The sequence below is a fragment of the Mauremys mutica genome, chromosome 3 (genome assembly GCF_020497125.1).
Source record: "Mauremys mutica isolate MM-2020 ecotype Southern chromosome 3, ASM2049712v1, whole genome shotgun sequence".
Taxonomy (NCBI): domain Eukaryota; kingdom Metazoa; phylum Chordata; order Testudines; family Geoemydidae; genus Mauremys; species Mauremys mutica.
This window is the reverse complement of record NC_059074.1, coordinates 103,489,257-103,498,274: the sequence shown is the minus strand read 5'-3', so window position 1 is coordinate 103,498,274 and position 9,018 is coordinate 103,489,257.

Below are 9,018 nucleotides of genomic sequence, written 5' to 3'. Positions count from 1 at the left end.
CAAGATCATCATGGATGCAACCCCATGCTCTGGGATGTCCCTAAGTCACTAACTACCAGGAGCTAGTACTGAAAAATCTGGCACTAGTCACTGTGGGAAGACAGGATACTTAGCTAAACAGACCATTGCTTTGACCCAGTATGGCCATTCTTATATTCTTATGAGCTTTAGGAGATGCTGACCCTCCCTCTTCCAAAATGCATAATTTTCTGCTGCCAGTGGCATAAATCAAGTTATTGGGGGTGAGGGGTGTGCGCGCCTGTGGTTATACTGCATCTGGTCATGTGGTAGCAAACACTATTTACATATTACAGTCACCCTATTATTCATATAGAATGGTCACAGGCAAATCTGGATTTCTAAGACTCTCTAAACTGAAAATGATCCCAGTTTGTGGTTGTATGGGAAAGCATGATCTCAGAATGAAACTATATATGATCAAGTTTAGTTGGGAATCTATCATTATCTGCAGCTATTGTCATCATTTGATTATACGGCACATTATGAACTATACTAGAAACAACCATTGTTATACAAATATTACAGGGACTAGGAAAAGTAAGGTACAGTAGCACATACAAAATGCATACTCTTCTGAGAACAATTTATTTATATTTCTCCTCTTACGTCAGGAATAAAATTCATTGCAGGAAAGGTGATAATATGAAAGCACAAATGATTTCAGTGGTTCCCCTTAGAGAAAGCAGGGTAGCTACTGAAATAAGGAGATATTAAAAACAACATTTTAGATGAAGAGCTGTTGCCATAATAATAGGGCTAAAGTCACATACCGTGGATACATTTAGCCCAATAATATTTCACGCTTTGGAGGGGAAACCCTGGCATGATGTATAACATTATACACATTACTGAATCAGTGTGGAAAATTAAGAACCAAAAATAATCTCCGCTAAAATGAATTGAAACTGTTTATAATGAAATTAAAAGTTCCAGTTAGCTACCCCTTCTCCATTTCCCCTGCAGGCTTTCCTGTGTTATCATTCCTGGGGTCCCATTAGTTCTCGTTGGTCACAGACTTCAAATCTAGGGAGTTCCTATGGAGAGGGGGGGAAAGAGCATTGCATTCTGGGATGACTCTGGCCTGGTGCAGCCTTAGAGCATATAGGTTTTGAATAGAGCACTTGGCCAAAGCACCATAAAAAGGCTTTCAGAATGGTCTGCTTCCCAGCTCCCCTGCAATATCACAAGGTACGAAATGATATCAAGGTTGAAAGAGAGGTCAGCGGGCCTGGGGCTTTGAGGGGGCCTGTTTAGGATCAGGGAGAAGAACATGTGCATTCGAGGGAGCTGGGCTGAGCGGGAACGGGATCTTGGATATGGGGAAGGATATCATGGTGATGAGCACAGTTATCAATTGTATTATCATAGCACCTAGGAGGCTCAGTCACGGACCAGGACCCAACAGAACAAAACAACAGTACCTACCCGAAAGAGCTTACAATCTAAGTATAAGACAAGAGACAGCAGGTGGATAGAGAGAGAGAGAGAGAGGTGTGTGTGCGGGGGGAATGGGGTACAAGGAAACAATGAGACAATATTTGTCAAAATGATAGGCCGTGGACTCAGCACACCAACAGCCTAAACAGTTGTCAGGTTTTTTGTAGGTGTCCCAGCAGAGGAGACTTTTGAGGAGGGTTTGAAGGAGGATAATGGAGTAACTTTGGAGATGTTATAGAGAACTCATCCCAACTGTGAGGGGCATCATGGCAGAAAGCGCAAAGGTGTTTGTTTGAGAATTTGACATGTGGGTAATGAAGGCTGGTGGCATGGGCCAATCGGAGGCGGGTATTGACTTTATGATCCTGAATGAGAGATGGTAGGTAGCGTGGGAATAGGTCATGAAGGCCTTGAAAGTGAAGACAAATAGCTTATACTTGATATGATAGAGAAGGCAGTGAAGGGATACAAAGAGAGGGGTGACATAGTCAAAGTGACGGGGGTCAGAAAACAATCTTTGCAGCAGCATTCTCACTGGATAGCAGCAGGGCATAAAAAGATAGGCAGATCTGTTTTGTTTGGGAAATGGGAAGGTGTCATAAGGTCAGATTACTTCCAGGAAGAGCCCCACAAGCAGCAGCAGTCAGTAGAGCCCCATCTGCCAGACAGAGCAATAGGCCCTGCCAGTTACTTCCTGTCTTGCTCATGTGATCAGCTGTATGAGTCCAGGACTACTTTCTCCACCAGTTCCTCTAGGCTATAGCCTCCAGAATTCCTGATCATAAAGTGCTCAGCTCACATAGCTCTTGATCTAGTATATGGGCTGGAACTGAATGCTATGCAGCTGGAAATTTAGGCCAATGTCATAGACCAACCATTAGCTCCTGATTTTTAATGACTGGGTGCACCTATCATGTTAGCAAGAGGGACCTCTTTTGATCATTTCTGCCTTTAAAGATTAGGGGCTTGGATGTTAGCTAGCTGGCTGAAAGTTCAGCCCAGGTAAGATTGATGTGACATTGGTAGGTTGTGGGAAGAAACCAGAAGATGCAAGGATTATATCTGCTCCTCTTATTGCAGGTGTGTGTCGGTTGTAGGGTGACCAGATGTCCCAATTTTATAGGGACAGTCCCGATTTTTGGGTCTTTTTCTATTACCCCCCACCCCCGTCCCGATTTTTCACACTTGCTGTCTGGTCACCCGACTCAGTTGCTAGTTAATTGAGTTTGCACTTTGAGGTGTTGGATTTCCGGCTGCTGTTAAACGATCACACAGCAGCAGTGTCGAGGTAAGTTTTTTCCTCATCTTTGTCTGTCTTGCAGATTACATCTGATTCTTTTGGATGCAGACCAGGTTGCTGTGATCCATGCCTTTTCCATCTCAAGATTAGATGGTGTCTGTGCTTTATGGGAATGTGAACACTGCAGTTAAAAACCCACAGCTGGCCTGTGCCAGCTGACTTGGCTTGTGGGGCTCAGGCTAAGAGGTTGTTTAATTGTGGTGTAGATGTTAGGCTGTAGCCTGGGGTCTAAGACCCTGAAAAGTGGGAGGGCCCCAGAGCTTGGGCTATAGCCCAAGCCCCAAACGTCTACACCGCAGTTAAACAGTCCTTTCGCCCGAGCCCCCACGAACCCGAGTCAGCTGGTGTGGGCCAGCCGTGGGTGTCTAACTGCAGTATAGACATACCCTATGAAGCTACACTTTAAGACAGCCAAGAAACTGAAGCTGCTGCAGAATGTAGGACGTCAATGCTGGAACAGTGGATTTTGGTAGAAGCATAGTAGTCCAGGATCTTCACTGAATGCCTGTTTGTTTTCAGATGTAGTTTCAAGTGTGTATTTTTACATAGAAAGCCATGAATGACTTGAGAGACCACCTCTCTCCCTATCTCATGCTGTGACAGCTTTGATCAGCAGAATCATGTGAGCTGGAGCCACCCACTGTAGGGGAGAGAGTGAGAGAACAAGTCGTGCTAATGGAGGGTTTTGTCTATGAGAGGCCCTCCACTTTGGAACCCACTTCCCTCACTTGGTCTGAAATAGCCTGAATTTGGTGACCTTTAGAACATGCTGCAAAGTTCATCTATTTACCCAGATTTTGGGGGAGGAAAGGACACAATAGGAAATGACATTTGTGTAGGTGGAAAGAATACTGTTTGATTTTTATGGTGGAGTCTATTGACTTGGGGATATGGAGTTTGTACTATTAGTTTGGGAGTATGGGGACTGGCTTCACTTTTAATTGATTGTGTTTTTAAAATTTTGGCAAAGGCACCTAGGACAGGTGCATTTTCCCTAAATATTATGATAAATCCTAAAATATAACTTTTTTCTATCTTTATTTGATCAACTAATGCATGGCAGAGTCCCTGGAGGCTCCCATTATCACCTCTTCTGTTTCCTGCAAGACACAGCTTCAGTGGTCACTGATTTGCTCGTGTCTCAACATTAATATGTTCCTTAAAATTCAAATACAACACTTTAGAAACCAGAAGAGTCACATTTTGTTTTCAGATTCCAAGGCATCTTTTATTTGTTTTCAGTTTAAAAGCAAAGATCACCCTTCTCTCCCTGTGCATATCAAGATTTTGAAGCAGGAGATGACAAATAAATTATAAAGCTTGAGAAAATTGCTCCCAGACAGCACCAGCAAAGAACAAAAACCACTGAAACCATTTTGACTCAGACTTGGACCTTTGTAATGAATAAAAGATTTCCAGCTGGGTTCTGAAGAAGACAGAATATACTTTAGAATGAGCTGAGAAGTGAACTGGGGACTAAATGAAACTTTACTTTGGTCTTTTCTTCTTCTTCTTCTTCTTTTACCTTCTCAGGGGACAAAAAAAAATCCTAAAGGAAAGCTCTTGAGAGGGTGCTCTTGCTTTAAGAAAAATACTGTTTTTCTTCCACAACGAATTGTGTGTACGTGTTGTACTAGATATAGAATTGTGTGTACGTGTTGTACTAGATATAGAAGGAAAGATGAGCTTTAGTGAGGAGGGAGAGGGAGACCACAACAGCTCAGAGCTGTAATATCTTAATATGCACAAATTGTAATCTCTTCAGAGTACTGCTATTATTATTACATTATGGTAATGCCCAGAGGTCCCAACCGCAATTGTGCTAGACATTGTGCAAACATGTAGTAAGAGACGGTACCAAGGAGCCTACAGTCTAATAGACAAGACAGGCAACGTGTGGGAAGTGAAAAAGGGAAATGAAGAGACTTGTCCAAGGTCACACCGCAGTTTAGTGGCACAAAGGTTCGAATAAAACTTCTGAGTCCCCATTCTGTCCCCTAGCCACTGAATTGCTGGTGTTAAAGGGAGAAGTGCCTTTTTGTTTTTGGCAGTGGAACTGAGATAAGGTATTTCAGAAAGCTGTCCTCATTTGTGCAAACTCTGGCTTGGTTCAGTTTGTGATTAACCATGGTTTTCAGGGGGTAACATTTTATACAGATATGTGTGTGTGTGTGTGTGTGTGTGTGTGTGTATATATATATATATATATATATATATAATATTACCTGAAAACCATGGTTAATCACAAACTGAACCATGAAAACAAATGAAGATGCAAATTGAAAGATTCATGTTCTTCTGTCTCTACTCCACTAAAAGGCAATGAGAAGTGGAAGTTTTTCTCCAGGCCAACCTACTCAAACCAAGAGGACGTTTCAAAGTGAAACAGTGCTGTGGGTTCCTTCAGAAGCAAAGGCCTCAGGCAAAAGCAAGAGGCTGGTGCTGCTGCTTTCATCTTGTTCACTTCAAGGAAACAGACACATCACTCAGCTGCGGAATGTGAGGCAGTCACCCCAGGGTCAAGCAGTTGGGAGGGGAGCGTAGGCAGTACCCTTTCACTCTCTACTTTCACAATGTGGTGAAGGAAACACACACACACACACACACACACTACTCAACACACACACGTCTTCCACTGCTTGCCAAACTACATAACCCTTTCACTTTCATCTCCAGATGGAGTTTCTTATCCTTTTTGTACTCCAGCTGAAACTCGCTTTTTGGAATTAGAGAAGAAACATCAATAGCAGCCAGAAGGAAGAGTCTTCGTGTTACTGGAATTTGACTCAGAACAGTCACATGTATGTCCATTTGTCTCCCCTGTATATGTAGTCCTTCCTCCTAGCCAAAAGTTCCTCTTTCATGTGTCTGTTCTTCAGGCACTGTTTCCAACGTAATCTCCCACCATCCCACCACCCCGAATCATAATCTTTCTAAAATGAACAGAAGTGAATAATTGTGCATTACCAGTTCAAATCAACCTGTCTGATCCTTCAAACATTTCTGACACATGAAAAAAAGAGATTAAAAATAATAAACCTTCTGACAGATAAAGATACTGTTTCTATAAATCACAAACTGTAACAAAAGAGAAGTCAAGTGGGGGAGAGGTTACAGTGCCAGTTTAGTTGAGACGCTGTCCATCGTGGTAGTCATCTGACTCTTCAGTTAGTTTTGTGCTACGTCTGAGTGTACCTTTAAAAGTTTCAGCAATTCAATTCAGATAAGCATTCCCAAATTCTGGTATTTATCTGAATCTTCTCTGAGGTATCCCATTGCAATAGAGGAACCAATATCCATCTGGATAGTTTCATGATAGTCTCGAAGCCCTAAACTCATTCTAAGGATTCATCATTTAAGTGGATATTAATTTAGCACCCCTCAAACTCAATTTGTCCCAAAGCAAACCATCTTAAGATATATCACACTTCAAACTTATATTCCATTTACATTGCCTGAATTTTTCACTATTTCCCTTTCCTCTTTTGCTAGCAGATCAAAGATATTTCTGTTTCTCTCTAATCCATTTTTGTAATCATAGAATCACTGAAGATTAAGGTTGGAAGAGACCTCAGGAGGTCATCTAGTCCAGCCCCCTGCTCAAGGCAGGACCAACCCCAACTAAATCATCCCAGCCAGGGCTTGTCAAGCTGGGCCTTAAAAACTTCTAAGGATGTAGATTCCACCACCTCCCTAGGTAACCCATTCCAGTGCTTCACCACCACATGATCATTTGGTGAAGCTATAATGCTAAGTTTGTGACATCACAGTTTTTGCCATGGCAGCAAAAGGTAGTACCATAAAACAGAGAATTATGATTTCATTACAGGGTGAAGCAAAACTAGCTGGGTGCTGGTTGAGGATAGCAATGTCATTCAAACATAGAATAATAAACTTTCCTCTTCAAAGCACATTACAAACATTAACTAATTAATCTTCAGAAGACACTTGGGAAATATTACCATCCTCATTTACAGAGAGACACCGATGAAGGAAAGTTAGGTGACTTGTCCAGGGCACAAAGAATGACAATGTCAGAGCTACGATTAAAATTTAGAACCATCTGTTTCTTATATTCAGTCTATATATCTAGCACTCATACCCTATACTTTGAACAATTGCATGGTAGAAAAAGAATCTCATGAAGTTGAAGCTTGGTGGTTTGGTTTTTGTTTGGTTGTTTTTGTCTGATTGTTCTAGTTTTCTATTTCATTAGGGTAGAAGCTACTACCTTTCCCCCTCAACTTACAGGCCTGATCCAGAACCTATAAAACTCATACTCCTACTAATCTCAGTTGGCTTTGAATGAGGCTCTAAATGAGTGGCAATAGGATTTATGGAATGGATGACTGATTTATTTATTGGCATTAAAGTAACTGGCATTGATTGATTAGGATTTGCTGAAAGATGTCCAGTGACACTATGCTCCACTGAACAATTTGTATTCAAACTGCTCCTGCCTGGGAGGTTTAGATGCTTTTATTCTTACATGCTACTGGACCATGAATGTTTATTAGGAATTGTTTGGTTCAAAATTAATGCTTGACTTGATTGAAAGAAAACAGTGAGCCAGATCCTCCATGGATGAACTCAATAGAGCGATGCCAATTTACCACAGCTGAGGAACTGATCCAGTATTCTTATGCAGTATATCATCAAGGGCAGTGGTTTTGAAACTTTTTAGGGTGGCGGACCCCACAGTTTAAAAACCTCTGATTCTGAGTCACACAGCAGAAAGGAAACGTACACCAGTGCAGCTGCAGTTTTAACTGAAAGGAGATTAAATGTTGATTAGATTGCCAAGTCTTACTAAATAAAATACATTGCCTGCCATTACAAGATTTTTCTCCTGTACCCCCTGATGAAAGCATGCATACCCCAGTTTGAGAACCACTGATCTAGGGGGATCAATTCCAGTAATTATACATTGGAGAAGGGAGAGTTATTTCTCATGTTATGATTTTAAAACTTTTTAATATTAGCTACTGTAGAACTACTGCTCACAGCCTTCAACCATGAAAGTGGGTGATGCCTGCACTGCTTAATACAAACTACACTGGCTGACTTTTAATGAAGAGCCCTTCAAGGTCTTCTCACCACATTTATAAATCCTTAAATAATACAGGAACAGTCTATACAAAAGACCATCTGTTGCCCTATGTGTCATTGTGATGATTAAAAGTGGCAGCGCTGGAACTACTGCTTATTCTGTGGCATAATCTCAGAGGTAAAGAATTCATGATTCTGGAATATTCTCCCTCTCAACACATGTCAGAGCACATCTGTGGGATCATTCCAAATGGAACACAAGCCATTTTTGTTTTCTTTTTTTGTTTGTTTTATTGTTATGGGTATTTCATTTTTGTGCTTGAGGTTAGGTTGAGTAGGGTGAATGAGGGATGTAATTTATGTATATTTGATATTATATTTATTTTTTGACTCTGGGCCTGCTTTGGTGTTTATTTATCAGACCACATTGCCTTTGGCATTTTAAAAATCTGTTTTCAGTTAAAGTATGTCAGAGTATGTCTACACTGCACACTAAGCCTGGGATCTGACTCAGGTTCGAGCCCAAGTCTCTCTTCCCCCACACACAAATCAGTCTGACTCAGGTCAGCAAGCTCTTAGGCAGCAGGTGCTGGGACCCAGCCAGGAGGGTAGGTCAGAGGCCAAGTCCTGCTGTGATTCAAGTCCAAGCCTTGTTATTTGGCAATGTGGATGCAGCTCAAGCTGCAGAGCCAAGTCAGAAGGTCTGCATAGAACAGTATACATGTTAGCACTGCTGTGAGACACAGGTCAAGCTTCTGTAATGCAGTGTGGATGTTCAAGTGTGGGCTTGGAAACACTAAGTCCACAAGCTTGGATCCCACAGACCCAGGTTTGCAATGCAATATAGACATACCTCTAGGGTCCTAGAGGACTTTGGGCACAAGATGCCATATGAATTAAATGTTGTATTTGTTTTTATAACAGGTTGACTTACAGGTACAGATCTTTGCAAGCTCTCCTGAAACACCTGGGTTTCCTGAGAGCCTCACTAACTCTAATCTTGAACACAATCCAAGTTAGAACTTTATGGCTAGATTTTCAAAAAAGTTCATTTTCTACCAAATAGAAGCAGTGGTTTGCCAAAGTGCACATGCCAAGAAATAGAATTATTTTCAGTAATGCAGCTGAAAAGAAGGGATTTGTGCTGCCCAGAGAGCACTGAACACAATGCTCCCAGTTACATGCACACCCCATCTCCAGAATTTCAAGAC